Source organism: Carettochelys insculpta, chromosome 7 (assembly GCF_033958435.1).
Source record: "Carettochelys insculpta isolate YL-2023 chromosome 7, ASM3395843v1, whole genome shotgun sequence".
Taxonomy (NCBI): Eukaryota; Metazoa; Chordata; order Testudines; family Carettochelyidae; genus Carettochelys; species Carettochelys insculpta.
The window spans coordinates 39,047,970-39,064,150 of NC_134143.1; the positions used below are offsets into that span (position 1 = coordinate 39,047,970).

Below are 16,181 nucleotides of genomic sequence, written 5' to 3' on the forward strand. Positions count from 1 at the left end.
CTGTGAAAGTCTTGAATCTGTTTAGTCAGGTTACAGAAAATTGAGATGGAAATGGAGCATTAGATTGAGGTATCACTGCACTATAGAAACTTGCCGTGTGTCTACACGAGCCCCTTCCTTTCAGAAGGGGCATGTTAATGAGCGGGTTTGAAAGATGCTAATGAGGTGTTGCAATGAATATGCTGCACCTGATTAGCATAATGACGGCTGCAGTGATTCAAAAGTGCAGCTTTTCAAATTGCACGCCGCCCATGGAGACGGGACCTTCCGAAAGGACCCCTCCCCAGTTTTCGAAAGCCCTTCTTCCTATCTGGTGTTAGGAAAAAAGAAGGGTTTTCGAAAACTGGCGGGGGCGGGGTGTTCCTTTCGGAAGGTCCTGCGTCCACGGCCGGTGTGTGATTCAAAAAGCCGCACTTCCGAATTGCTGCGACTGCCATTATGTTAATCAGGCGCTGCATATTCATTGCAGCACCTCATTAGCATCTTTCAAACCCGCTCATTAACATGCTTCTTCCTAAAGGATGGGGCTCATGTAGATCCAGCCTTGATGTTGTCACACTACAGCTTCACTACTTTAGAAAATGGTTATTTTCTTCTCAGCATAGGTGGGAAGTTTAAAACCCTTCATACCCCTTCGTGCTTCAGGTACCATTTGGGAGGACATATTTCAAACGTGTGGGGGGAGGGTGTTTATAATTGTGACTGAACTCCCTGGGGGAGAATTGTATGTTTCCTGTTCTGTTTTATCTGCATTCTGCCATATATTTCATGTTGTAGTGATCTTTGATGATGACCCAGCGTGTGTTCATTTTAAGAACAATTTCAGTGCAGATTTGACGAAATGCGTTTTCTGAAAAACGGCTACAACACTTGATCCATGGTTTGTAAGTGTCAACCAAAATCTGAAAAGATGAGGTGTGCAGCATACTTTCAGAAGCTTAAAAGACAGCACTCTGATTACAGAAACTGTGGAATCCAAACTACCAAAATCAGCTTTCTGCTAGGGCTCTGTGGCAATGAGTATGCATTGGTCTGCTCTTCTTCGGTGTGCTGAAGCATAAAGGGACATGGAATTCTTTGGAACATCGGGCATATAAATATTTTGTGATGCTGGCTGCAAAGGTGCCATGCAAATGCCTGTTCTCCCTTTCAGGTGATATTGTAAATAAGAGGTGGGCAGCATTATCTCTTACCAGTTGTAACTAGAATTATTTTTTGCTGAAGAAGAAATAGGGCTTTTTTATTTTTGTATGCAGTTTTTTTGTACATTTGCAAGCTCTGTATTCATGAGTTCAAATTTCATGATGGTGATGGCACTACGCTATTTGCATCAGATGAACTGATAACTTAAGCAAATAGCATAACATCCAGTGTTTAATAGATCTAGCCCATTAGGCCTCAATAGTTAGTAAGGCTTTTACTACCATAGGCTGTGTCTACACTAGCCCCCTTCTTTGAAGGGGGCGTGGAAATGACATAGACTGGGAAATATCAATGAGGTACTGCCATGCATATATAGCACATTATTAGTATAATGGCAGCCATGCGAATTTTGAAGCTGCTAACTTCGAAGTGCTGACAGGCAGTCTAGACGTGGACACTTCAAAATATGCACCCAACTTCGAAATTCCCTAACTCATAAAACGAATAGGCCAAGACCGTTCCACAGTGAAGAATGGTAATCTGTGAGGGGTGGCACAATTTGAAAGGTCCTGCTGCAGTTCAGATGAGAGGTGGAGAAGAAAAGAGCATCAAACTGTCCTGTGCCCATCCTACACCTACAACACCTGCCCCTTCTGTGATAAGATCTGCAGCTCCAGAATCAAGCTGATCAGCTATCAACAACTCACAAGTAGGAGGGTCATCTGAAGATATCCTACTCATTATGGAGTGACTGCCAAGAGTTGCTGGATTTACAGGTCCCACTACTTGGCCTTGCAGACTGGAAATCAGAGTTGAAACAGGATTCTTCTTTCTGAGTTTCTGTTTGACAGCTTGAATGTGATTCTCGTTGAAAATAGAAAATCTTTTGCTATGAAACAGTTTTTTCTGTTTGGTCACAATAAAGTAAATATCTTTTTAAATGTATCCTTTTCATTGTATTTTCTGTATTTAAAGCAGAGAAATCTTCCCTCTGCTCAGTGAGTTCAACTTAAAAAGCCTGTGCTTTCAACTCCCTAATGTTAAATTCTTTTCTGACACTCTTTGTTGTTACTAAAATAATTATTCTGTAGAGTGTCTTTGTCACCTTCACCTGAAGTTTTCAATATTGTGCTCGTAGTTTTTGTATATCACCTCTCACCAGTTACTTTTGTGGCCATTTCTGCATTCTGCAGTGACAGAAATACAGGTGCCACTTGCTGATTCATTTTACACTGTTCCATGGAACTGTGCTGGTGCTTTATGCTTGCTCCCATATTCTTGTTCTAATTTATTTCTGGCATCTAGTTGAGTTGGCCTGCCCATGTTTTCACCCTAAGACCCACTTACATACCTTGTTTAGTATGCGTTTTACAAATGAAGGGAGCCGAGTGACAGCGTGTGTGTGAATTCTTACCCAACATAGTGGTCCAACCCAGTTTAATATTGTGAGTGTAGCTTTGGCTTTCCTCCACACTTCCAAATATTAATTGTAATTGCTTTAGAATATAGGAAAGATCTACTTTGGTTTTGAGAATACACACTGTGCAATAGCTCAATCATATATTTGAAATAAAAGATAGATGAGCAAAATTAGCATTTCCATATCGTTAGAGTAGGGGAGAAATCTTCATTTTGCAGAGCAGTATCATAGGAACATAATCTGTGACACTCTGATAATCGAAAACACCAATTGAACGATTGCAGAAGATATGAGTATGACTTGGGTTAAAATCTCTTGATGACTCATAGCATAAGCATGCAGTACTTCATGAGTGGTAACAGTTTGACTCCATGAAAATTTTGTTTACTAATGCTTTACACACAATCCATGTAGATATATTCAAGGTCCAGGATAAGTTGATATCTGGTTCTTGAGATAAAACGTATTTCTTGAATAGTGTGAACATGGTATCAAATTAACTAATGACATGGTATAGTAAATATTGGCTGTGGCCACACTTGGCCAAAACTTCGAAGTGGACCTGCAAATAGCCATTTTGAAGATTACTAATGAGGTGTTGAATTGAATAGTCAGCGCCTCATTAGCATTAGAATGCTTCTGGCTCTGGTGCTTCAAAACCGCCACTTTTGAACATGCACGGCTACATGGGGTCCTTTTTGAAAGGACCCCGCATGTTTTGAAATCCCCTTAGTCCTCTCAGCTGAAGGAAATAAGGGGATTTTGAAATGTGCAGGGTCCTTTTGGAAAAGGACCCCTGTGTACCCACTCCAAGCCGTGTGCTTTTGAAAGCAGCGCTTTCAAAGTGCAGCGGCCGGATGCATCCTAATGCTAATGAGGCACTGAATATTCAATTCAACGCCTCATTAGTAATCTTCAAAATGGCTATTTGCATGTCCACTTTGAAGTTTTGGCCAAGTGTGACCACAGCCATTCTGTTTTTAGAAAGCTGCTATTGCTCTTCAAGGTATTCCCTTTAAGCATGCTAGCAATTACTTTTAAGTTTGTTGTAGTGCTGCATTGCACCTCAGTAACATTGTGAATTTGGGTGGGCAGTAACTTTTGATGGGGGAAGGGGGCCTCTCCAAGATTTCAGTAAGTTGCCAAGGGCTGCACTTTTCTGTAAAAGTGTTGCAGGGTCTGGGATGGAGGATATATGCAGAAGGGAATTCTGAGCAGGGAGCTGGGGTGCTGGATAAGTTGTGGGGGCTGGGAGCAAGTTTGAGTGAAGGAAGGGGTTGTGACCATGGGCAGGGTATTGGGGTGCAGAGACTGGGAGGGTAATATGGAATCAGGAGAAGATTTTGGTCGGGGAGCGGGATGTAGGAGTGACTGCAGGGTATGAGAAGTAGTGACCTAGGGCTGAAGGAAGGAGGGTGCAGAGGGTTTGGATAGTGACCTGGGGTGGGGGGTAGGATGCAGGGTCGGGAGGGAGTATGGATGCAGGAGAGGATTCTGGTTTGGGGGAGGGTTGTAGGACAGATGCAGGATCTGGGAGGGAGTTGAGGTGTACTGCCAGAGGTGGGCTCTGGTCAGGAGGCGCATACATAAGCAGCCCCTAGCCAGCTGCCCCTTCAGGTAGTGCCTATGTAAGCAGCTCCCAGCCAGCAAGTCCTCACAGGCAGGTCATTCTGCCAGTGTCCCAGCCCACTGGTTGTTCCATGTGGCTTTCTGTGCTTGGGGGTGGGAAGGATGGGATTTGTACGTGTCTTTCCACCACTTCCCCTATCAAAAACACTCAGCTCCTTTTGGCTGGAAACCAACTAGTGGGAGTGGAGTAATTGTGCCGCACTGCAGCTGCCCCCAGCAAAATTTCTGATTTCCCATTGGCCAGTTTGGAGCTGATTTTGCTATGGGGTAGGGGCAGCATGCGAGGCTCTCCCTCCTCTGCAGTGCAGAGAGCCACAGAGAGTAGCTAGTTGCTTTGAGTGGTACTTCTGTCTGCTGCAAGGGCAGGCTGCAAGCCTGGTTAAAAGGCTTGGCAAGCTGCATGTGGCCTGCGGGTTGTATCTTGTTCACCCCTGATTTAGTGCTTAGAAAAATGTCTTATTTGATAACCCTGTAAATTGAAAGCCATCCACAGAGCCAGTAAACTACTGTCAGAGTGCCAGCTTCTCCTTTATCACCTCCACCAGTGTTCCCTCTTTTTTCCATCCATAGGCAGAGTAAATGTTATGTGCACCAAGGCAAGTGTGTCAGTGCATCAGCAATAGAAACAAATGCTGCCCACCTGGGTGCCTGAGGGTGATCAGCTGGGTGGCCACCCAAGTGCTTAGTTTACAGTGGACACTGCCCCCCCCCAAACCACGTATTTCCAATTCTAAACTCGTGGAACTTTCTCTAGGGGTGAGCCTCTGGTCACGAAGGTTCCCCCTGCCCCGAAACTATACAAGGATGCCCGTATACTTGTGTTATAACATTTTTCTGTAGGTGAAATCGTGGTCTAGGATTTACTGCTGTATTCACATCTGTTCATATCGTAACACATCAGTTTAACCACAGAGGTTCTTCTGGAGTATTATGACTGATAACTAGAGCTTGTTTTTTGCTTGAGCTTTCCAGGATTTTAGCAGCTCATGTTTCTTTTCAGCTTGAGCAGCATGTACTGCCGTGGCTAATTTAATTCCTTCTGGCTGATGTGCAAACACTTTAAGTGTGAACACTTGCATGTTTCTTATTGAACGTTACCAGGTGACACATCATATATAATCATGGAACTCTTGGAGTATCATGGTTACATTTCACATCTTAAAGCTGTGATATAAAGTGTGTTATGTCACTGTAGAAAAGAGACTTTCCTCTTCCCCTTCCCCTGAATGGTTTTGGGACAGTGTTTTTAGCTGACTTGAACAAAACAGGGAACTTGTTCCTACATAGGTCAGAAAATGTAAACTTTAAAATTTTTTGCAGTTTCTTCCTTGTTTTGCTCTGGACCTACTTTATATCTATGGTAAATGAAGGGTACTTAGATGCAAACTACTGAACTGAAGTTCACCTCAGTTAGTCTTAATTTAAATGTTTACAAAATCTAAGATTAATAGGAGAAAATGCCAATACTGTTGTAAAAGCAGGTCAAAATTTCCCTTTCAGTTTTGGAGTTCAGACCTACCAAACTTGGCTTTGTGCATAAAAAGATGAAAATTGACTAGTCTATTAAAACTGTGAGCTGTGAAAAGTATATTGGTGGTTTGTTTTTTTAATTTTCAGTTTCGTTAATTTATGGTGAGTTCTGTAATAGAGGTACAAACTCTTAAAAACAAAAACGAGAAAATAAAAAGCTGTATTTGTTCTGATGGTGTGCCTCTTAACATCTATGCCTTGTTTATCTTCAACATGAGTGTATTCTCCACTTCGAGGGTATGTGATGAAATCAGTTTGAAGGGCTTTGAGAATTTCTTTGTAGCCCATTATTCAAACATGTTCTGAGAGTGACACTCATTTTGAAGATGTAAGTATCAACTTTAGGCCACAATATTCTTGTCTTCATGCTGTCAGTAACATTAGTAACTTGGTAAAGGATTATATTGTAAAATGGTCACTAGAATTGTAACATGTATTTTAAAAAAAACACAGTCTAGTTTGAGAGATTAAGTGATGCTTGCTTAGATAATTCGAAATTAATTTCTCTTTGTGCCCAAAGTACTGATTGGGACTCCTTCTGCAGTATGTTAATGGCTATTTAGATTCATTTTGGTGTTCATTTGCACTGGTGGAATGAGAGTGAGACACAATAACACAAGTACAAAATATGTCATAAGGCAGGAATAGTGACCCTTTTGCCGGTTGGGGAGTGGCACTTAAATGAAGAAAACATAGTCAAATGAAGTAAAAATCTTAAACTATCCAAGCTAACCCACAGAATCTCATTTGGTGCTTGAAATAAGAATGTAGCAATAGGGATATACTATAGAAACACCTGATCAGGATGGTGGCAGTGACAATGAAATACTCAAGTAGATGAGAGACTATAAAACTTCATAATAATGGGGGATTTCAGCTGTACCTGTATTGACTGGGTACATGTCATCTCACGGTGAGATACAGAGGTAGTTTTTTGACTCCTTGACCGACTGGTTCTTGGACTAGTCCTGAAAATTTCTAAGAGGTGGCAATTCTTGACTTAGTCCTAAGTGGAACACAGGGTCTTGTTCAAGAAGTGAATAGAGTTGAACGGATGACAAAGCATAAAATTTCAACACCCTTGTGGAGGAGAGTACATGAAAGGAGGCCAGTGTGGAGGCATTTCATTTAATTAATGGGAACTATACAAAAATAAGGAACTTAAATGGCAATTAAAGTTACAGTGTTAAGGATGAAATCTTCGCAGACTGCATGAAAACTTCTTAAAGACAGCATAAGGGAGGCTGAATTTAACTGTCTACTTCAAATTAAAAATTTTAGTAAGAGGACCAAAAAAGCTAGACATCAGAAGCCTACTGAACAATCGGAGAGAGGCCACTGGATGATGGAGTTGCTTTCATTGTATATACAGTCTTTAGGCTGAGAGTGTGAGGGAGCTTATGAAACCTGAGCTCTTCTTTGTAGGTGACAGATCTAAGGAACTGATCCAGATTTAAGTTTCATTAGAGGAGGTTTTGGAATAAATTGATAAACAGTCATAAATCACCAGGACCAGATGGTATTCAGCCAAGAGTTCTGATGGAACTCAAATGTGAAATTGCAGAACTGCTAACTAATTTGTAACTTTTTTTAAAATCAGCTTGTGTACTGAGGTCTGGATGACAGCTAATGTGGGACAGTGGGCAACAAAATGGCAGATAAATTTCAATTTTTAGAGCCCTTCAGATCTGTGTGTACCTGCTTTGTATCTGTAGGTATCTACATCCATGGGAGCGGATAGCTACAGCTCATTTTTGTGCATACAGGTGCAGATACAAATTGTGTCTGTGTTGTATCCATTTTGATAAATGCCAAGTAATACATTCTGAAAGGTAGAATTAGAACAAAGAATGTAAAATGATGGGATGTAGATGAGTTATCACTTAAGATTATTTGGAGTCGTAGATAGTTCTCTGAATACATTTACTTAACATGCAGTGGAAGTCAAAAAAAAAAAGCTAACAATGTTAAGAATCGTTAGAAAAGGGGTAGACCAAAAATATATAGCTTCTTTTTATATGTATATATGTAAAATGTATGTTATGCTCACATCTTGAATACTGTGTGCCAATCTGGTCTGTCATCTCAAAAAGGTATTTTGTAAAAGGTTCAAAAAAGGGCAATGCAAACTATAGGGGAATAGTTTCATAGGAGATGAATAAAACTGGCACTATTCAGCTTGGAAAAGAGACAGCTATGAGAGGTCTGTAAAATCATGAATAATGTGGGGAAGGTGAACAAGTAGGTGTTACTTAATTGATGATCCCTGTGTCTTGCGTTATCTGAAGTTAGTAGGCAGCAGATTGATTAAATTTGTGCAACTCTTTGCTAGAGGATATAGTGAAGGTGAAGAGTATAACAGGATTCAGAAGAGAACTAGATAAACTCATGGAGGGTAGGTACATGAGCTTTTATAATCCAGGATGGGAAGGAATGCAAGCTTATGATCTGAATTGTCCATACCCATTTGCCAAAGGCTGGGAATAGGTGATGGGATATTTATCTGTTGTGTTTATTTCCCTCTGAAGCACATGGCATTGGCCACTGTCGGAACACAAGATACTGGATGAATGGACCATTTGTCTGGCCAGTATGATTGTTCTAGTGTTTTATAATATTCTATTTGATGTGTATAGCAATACAGGTGCATCAGTAAACTTAAAGAAGCTCATGAGAGAGTGTTTTCTGATAAATATTCTGTGTACATGATTACATTGAAGATAATTGTAGCAGTTTTTTATTGAATTAGTTAACTTGACATTCTTTTGGTAAAGCAAAACTAAAACCCTGTAATACTCATTTATAAATAATTTCTGCAGTTGACAAATGGAGCGTGAATGCTAAAATTGCAATTTGTAGTTAACTGAAGGCAGCAGGTTGTAGGTCCATACCCTTAGACAAATAGTTCTGTTGGTGATTGTTTGGCTACTTGTGTGGGGCATGGGGTGCAGGATTGGACTGCATGACAGTCTATGAAGAGATACCATGCGGGGAGTAGCCTAAATTTTAAACTCAAAACTTAGTTTGAATTTCATATGAAAGCGTTTTTTGTACTGTAAATATATTAAAATATTTTGGAAACAGTCTTAACCAAAATACATTCATGTAAATTGCCTTCTTTCTTTAAGGTTTTTGGATTCAAAACATAAAAACCATTACAAGATATACAATCTGTAAGTATACTTTTTATATTTTACCTTTCAAAATCCTGTTAGAAACATAGCACAATGAAAGCAATTTAGTCATACTTGAATAGAGCTGAATATATTTAACAGATTTCTTAAAACAGTTATTTCAGGAAAACTGATTGAAAGCACTATTACTTCATTTGTTATAGTGTAATGAAGTTAAATAGAATGTTGATACAGGCTCTTGTTACTTGATGTACTTTAAATTATATGGCGTACAGCCCATTTTAGACTCTTGTAACCCTGTGGTAAACTAAAAGAAAATAAAAGTCCAGGTTTTTTTAATGTATTAATGATACCTTCGGTGATGAACTTGCAAAATAGGTATTTTCTTGTTCCGCATATATAGCACTGTATCAGTAGTACATCTTTTATTTAAACAGTTCTGTTTTAAATCTCTGTGAACTCTTTGCTATTCCCAGCTACAGTTTTGAAAAAGTTATTGCAACAGTGGAGCTGAAGTTGCCTTATTTTCATAGGTGTAATGTTTGTAGTTTATTATAAAAATATTTTATAAGCTTTTGCTATACTTTTGTCTTCATTTTCTTTGTTTTATTTTGCTTAATCACACACATGACAAATCAAAAAAGCAGTCCAGTAGCACTTTAACGACTAACAAAATTTATTGGTGGTGAGCTTTCGTGCGATAGACCCACTTGTTCAGGCTACGGTCTGAAGAAGTGGGTCTGTCGCACGAAAGCTCACCACCCAATAAATTATTTTGTTAGTCTTTAAAGTGTTACTGGACTGCTTTTTTGTTTTTATAGTATATAGACTAACACGGTTATCTCTGTTATGTGAAAAATCAGTCCAGTAACTACATCACACTGTAAAAAGTAAATAATGAAAAATAATAGAACAAGTTGAACCTCTGTAGTCCAGCACACTCTCATCCAGCAACATCCATAATGTGACATTATTTTAGTTAGCTGGATGGCCAGCCAAGTTCTGGGGGTTCCATAAAGTTTTACAGCCACCAGTCCTGGCTCTCAATGTTCTGTGCATTGTTTAGCTCTAATTAACCCCCCTAAATGTCTTCTAAAAGCCAAGTAAGCATTGGAAATATTGGTAATACTAGGAGACACACATTGATATCTTGTAGTCTGGCAAATTGTGCTGAACTTGAGAGATTCAACCTATATAGAAGTGCCTCATCTAAGAAAAATAGATCCCTGTTTTAATCGTGTTTGACACACACAAAATCGTTTGACCATCAATATAATACTATTAAAATGAATAAGAAATTTTAATGTTTATTTTAAAGTTGATGTTAGGGTATCCTTAAAAGATGACGAGGGAAGTTTATTAATAACTGGACTATATACCTTGTGCCTGTAAGTTGTTCAGAAGGCAACCTTAATGGTCACAGTTAAGCGATTGACAGTATTTGTGAAAACACTTGGCAAGACATTTGAATATACATTTACCTCCTTAAAGCAAAATTGGTATTTATTGGGTGTCTGTCATGATTTCAGTCCTACTGTAGTACAACCAGTCCCCAAAGCCAGATCTACGTTCTGATATTTTAAAAATATAATTATCAAGTCGAGGGCTTGCCATAGGTTGACGTTTTTTGTCTAATTATTTTAAAATGCTTATTTGTTCAATAGCTCTTGACCCAGAATGGTCAAGGTTAAGTGAAGGATATTTTTATCCTCCGTCCCACCAAGCCCTGTTTTGCAGGAAACAGTTTGTTTTCTGGAAAAATTTGCAATGGGATAGCTAACTTACTGTTTTCTGTTCCTTAGGATTGTCTGTTTCAGTGATGTATGCAGTGGATGTTGATATTGTGCACAAGATAGGGATTGTAGCACTGCTCAGTACTGAGCTTGTAATTTTAAACTAGCACAAAGAGTGACATGTTAAAAACATGATTAAACACTAAATATGTTTTAATTTCTAAATCAGGTCAGGATATAAGAATTTGTAAGGAAGAGGTGGGAAAAACGTTTTTGTAAATGGCTGTAAATAGAGGTAGAGGTACAAATATAGTTAGATGGTAAAGAAGAGGAAATAAGATTCAGTGTTAAAAATTAGAGCATGGTGAGCCATTATTTTTTCTTATTAAGCACGTGATCCTTCCTGCCAGCCGTTGAATCAATTAAATTGAATTCCATTATTTCAGTGCGACAGGGCAGGGAACTGGGAGCTGGAGTAGGAGTCAGCGGCAGCAGCATCCAGACCTGCAGTGTGGCTCCTGAAAGAGTCACATGCATCTCCAGCACTGCAGATTGCCGACCCCATTCCTATTATCAAAATGGCACTGCTACCTGCTTTGTGGGCCAGAAAAAAAGGCTCCATGGAATGGATTCTGGCCCGTGAGCCATGTGTTGGCCACCCCTGCTCTACAGCCACTGTAAACATAACTTGTGAATGCCACTCAGTTATGTAGAAGAATCCAGACAAAATCTGTACAATGTCTTACCTTGAGTAGTCGTAACTTCAAGTAAGATTATAATGGGGTAATTCAGCACAGCTATTGGATGCAAAAGGGAATAAATGCTAGCTTTTGGGCACCATTTAGGGGCATGTTAGTTATGGCTTCTAACTAGATCAGTCCCCAAAACATTCCTTCCTGTTGTAGATGCTAACTTCTTAAATTAAAAAGTTAGCAAGTTATTGACTGACTGTACAAATTTTTTTTCCATGTGTTAAAAGAAATGAGCTCAAGTTCTGCAGAAAAAATCAAATAATGTAATTAGACTATTATCACACAGGACTGGTGTATCTTGACTTCTGAATGTGTGTGTGAAATCTTTAATAGTATCCCCCTTAGACCATTGTAGTGTTCAAAGGTTATAGTTAAAGTGTACTGTAACAATATGGCATTTTACTTCCTAGAAAATACTTGTAAATGTAACTGTTTCCTTCATTTTATCCTTTTCTGTCCTTCACTCTTGTATTGTACATCTTACGCCACTTGATCTGAGTTTTCAGAATTGCTATTTAACCCATTTTGTTTGTCGTCTGTTTTCATACACCCAAAAACTTATCCTTTTATTACCACTCTCCTTTATTCACCATCATTTTTGTACTTATACACAACTTTTTACATCTTCTTTCTCCTTTTGAGTAATTAGTTGTGTGGCTGTGCTTTTGTATGTCATCTTATTTCTGTGCAAAGTTCCGTACAGGATGGTTAGTTGCCTCTGTCATGAAGCTACATGCTGCAAACAGGCTATTGCCTTTTCTTTGGCTTTGAGACCCAGCAGCCAAGTTGATGGGTGATATTTCATGCTTGTTTGACAGCCAGGAAAGTGACAAATTGGTTACAGGTTAAATCATGACCATTTTAACACTTAAGTGGCTTTTCAAAATTTTGAAGCCACTGAAGCAGCAAAGGATTCCTGAAGGCTGGATTGGGTACAAAAATACATCTGCAGCGTGGGTGAATAAAAAGTTGCAGGAGCACGTTTAATATTTTAAAATTCAGATAGAACTGTAATAGTATTTAAATGGAAATGTGTAAACTTCCAAGTGAGGAAAGAATAGGTCAAGTTTATTACTTTGAGTGTCTGTGTGCTTCATGCATGAGTTAATCTTGTCTAGCAGTGCCTGTTGGGGAGGTGCATGTGCTTGGATTTTTTGTATTTCTGTGCAAGGTGATGAAAAGGGGGAACAGCCATGGCTCTGCCAGCTTCCCTCTTATCGTAGGCAACAGTGAGATGGAATACAGCAGATGCCCAACCCACAACTCTGGGAGCTTCTAAACTTGTGTTTTTAACAAGAAACAGTACAAGACTTGGTCATCTCCACTTCTTCAAATTGGATGTTTGGTGGCATTAGCAGGCTACTCACTTCAGTGTCAAACTTGGATCTCCAGGAGCATGCAACAGTGAAGGTACCACAGCCACCTCAGTCTGCATCTAAGGAATCATCACCACCACTAGTTGGGCTATGGGACTTAAAGGTTTTTCAGCACTTCCTGTTCATGGATACAAAGACCCTGGATACTGGCATCAGAGTAATCCAGTTAAAGTCCCACAAGCTATTTGAAATACTAAGTACTAACCGTTGTTTGGATTGCCCTTCTCAGAGAGTGAGAGCATACATGAGCTGTGAAAGGTACTGTGGCATAGCAGACCCTGTTAACATTCCCCTGTTCTATGTATATGAGTGGTCAAGAGATACTGTGTGACTTAAGAGGGCTTTGAACACTTCTAAATTCTAGGGTCTCTAATATCAGCAGTACAAGAGAAGTCTCATCTTGTAAAATGCACATCAAAGGAAAAGTACTTAAAACCTCCAAAACCAAAAACCTGGACTTCTTCCACCTCATTGCAGCTTTACAACGTGAACTACCAAACCCTGCTGGCAAAATATAATTTTCTCCACTGGGAAAAATAAGTTGCTTGTCTGAAATTCTGCAAGAGAGAGAAGAACTGAAATTGATTATAAAAGAGCTAAGTAGTGGAAGAGCATCGCAAATGATCATGGGTGTGTCCAAATATAGTTGAGATCAGTGTTGGTGGTTGTCACCATGAAGGGAGCCTTAAGATTATTAGTGTCGGTCATCCTGAAATAACTGCTAGCATTGTAGCTGCCTGAAATTGATATAAATCACTGGGGGGTGGGGGTGGGATCTGCCTTTTTGAAGGGAGTGAGCTCTTTTAAATATAGACAAAGAAAGCACTCTATTTACGGAAGGAGGCCTGAGCCAAATTATAGTCTTTTGGAATGGTGTACGTTAGTTTCTGTCAGAAATAATACAAATCGTTAGATCAGGAACAGGCACCTTTCTACTCTTAGTGCGGACAACCTAAGTATCTTCCAAGGAAAAAAACAGAGGACCTGCCTATTATAGTCATTTGGTTTAATTCCATTATAACAGGCAAACAAGCATTGGTATCACCCACAGCTACTCGGTTCATTTCCATGCCATATTCCTTATCTATCCTGTTGCCTGTCTCTAAAGAGACTTTGCATTAGGTCTTCCTTGGGGAAAAAAAGTTAGCCTTGTTGCTTCATCTAGGGGCAGAGGAGAAAGAGACCTCAGAAATTCAGAGAGAGGTTCATTCCTGATTACTTTTGTGTCCTGAAGAGGAAAGGTATCCTGTCGTAGGTCTAATGAGAGTGAATAGATAGACAGGATGGTAACCCCTGCCTCTGTCTTTTTTTTCGGGATCAAAACTAGATATGTCTGTCACCTAACAAGACATACTTCCAAGTAGAACCACTAGGCCCACAGGAAGTACTTGAAGTTCACAATGGGGCCAAATTACTACCAGTTCAAGGTACAGCCATTTGGACTTACCATGGTATCAAGTGTCTCTACAGTATACCTAGTGAGTTGTGATGGTGGCCAAACTCAGAGACAGGATCCACATCTGTCCGAGCACTGGGATCAGAAGCACGTCCCAGCAGGCAACAGCAACAAGCCTAAAATATGGATACATTCAGATGCTTGTTCTCTCACTTTTTGCCTGGCCTAGAGATCCTGGTGAGGGTGGTGGTGGTGGGAATCTTTCATCCATCACAGATAATAGTTTATAGGGGCTATGATGAGTTTCAAGCCAGAGGGAGCATATCTGCACAAAGACAGGTACCTGTTCGTTGAGGGCTGCTCTTGATAGAAACCAGTATTCCCTCTTATTATAGGTGACAGCAAGATGGAATACAGTGCATGCCCAACCCAGTACTCAGACCTCCAAAACCTGACATGCAGGTTTGCCGTGGGCCATTTGAGTACCTGTTGGCATGCACGTGTGTGGCACTGCTTGCCAGATTTCATCTGTGGCCCTTAGAATTCTGGCTCAGGGAAGTTGGGTAGAATCCAAGAATATGTAAGGGCCTAGTACAGATCTTTAGCTCCCTCCTTGACAAGGATGCTAATTGTGGGTATTTAAGCATCCATTTGAGGAATCCATCAGGGCCCTGATGTTGGACTCCAGAAGACACTCTGGAATTCAGAGGCATCATATTAGGTGGCAGTGACGTACAAGCTGTCCTCCAGAATTCCAGTACAGCTCCTGATGAACTGTGCCAGAGCTATGTAATATAAACAAGCCATGAATTGCTCACTCATCACTACTCTGTAAGCCAAGACACTTTAGACACAAACCTATCAATACAGGATCATCTAGATGCCTTTCCTGCTCCAAGGTGTCCACAGCAGTCAAGTGGACGACTTGAGCAGACAGGTAGCAATCATAAGTAGTTGATGGAGAATTCCCTCATAGAACAGATACTCTGCTGTTGGGGGGAGCGGGGATGGAGGGGAAAGAAGACTTTCTGCTATCAAGGACAACACCAAGTGTCAGAACTTTTGGTCCAGAGGGGCTGTGAGCTTTACTGGAATTGAGGTGTGCCTTTGATTTGAATATCCTGGTCCACCAAAGTGATATCTGAAATCAACTGAGACAGCCATGATCATTTCCATAGGTCCTTACTGACCAGAGTAGTTTTGGCTGACAGACCTACCATAGATGTCTATGGTGGTGGTTGGTTGTTTAGCTCCCAGACTGGCTAGACCTGCTGTCACAGTGCTGTATTTGTGTACTTCAGACCTGAAGTTATTGTATCCAACAGGCTGGATGCTGGCTGGCTGAGTATCATGGGTTGTAAGCTCTGGGTATCCTTTTTATAAAGCAGGGTTACATCTGTTAGGAACGCTTACTTGTATTAATGAAATTGGTTTTTGACGCGTGGCCCAATATAACTTGTATCTTCCAGGCTATGCCATCAAAGATCCTCAACTCCTTGTCCTCTGCTTTTAAAATGTTCTTGACTTTTACTTCTGTTGCATTAAGGGCACCTACACAGCAATCTCTGCTACACCTCCCCTGGTACAGTCATGTTTGGTTTTCTCTCACCTTGTAATATTGAAGTTCCCTAAGGACTGTTACATCTTCTTGCATCAGAGAATCTCCTCCTGTCTGGTGTGATGTCTTCATCCACTTGAGCCTTGGCATCTCTTTGAACTTGTCAGAATGTTCTTTTCTTCGTCTCCCTCTGAAGACTGTATTTCTAGTTGCTACTGCTTTGGTTAGGAGACCATCTCTGAGCTCTTATGGCTGATATACAACCTTTTAAGTGGTGTTGAAATCTTACGTAAAGCTCATCTCCAAAGTGGCCTCCAGTTCAGATGGAACTCTAACTTAATCTTCTTTCCAAAGTCCCATTCTGTTCTTTGGTGTAGAAGTTGTCACACAGTGGGTTTCCAGATCATTGCTTTACTGTGTTGATGAAACCAACCAGTCTGCCTACTTATTTCTGACAATACCTGGCTCGTTCAAAAGCCAGGCTATCTCATCTGAAAGTATTTATATGGA

At 40.2% G+C, this 16,181-nt stretch overlaps 1 protein-coding gene across 1 annotated transcript in view; it reads left to right on the plus strand.

Moving 5' to 3' along the window:
* Positions 1-16,181, plus strand: part of PTEN (phosphatase and tensin homolog) — a 96,913-nt gene that overhangs the window by 21,770 nt on the left and 58,962 nt on the right. The window lies entirely within an intron of this gene.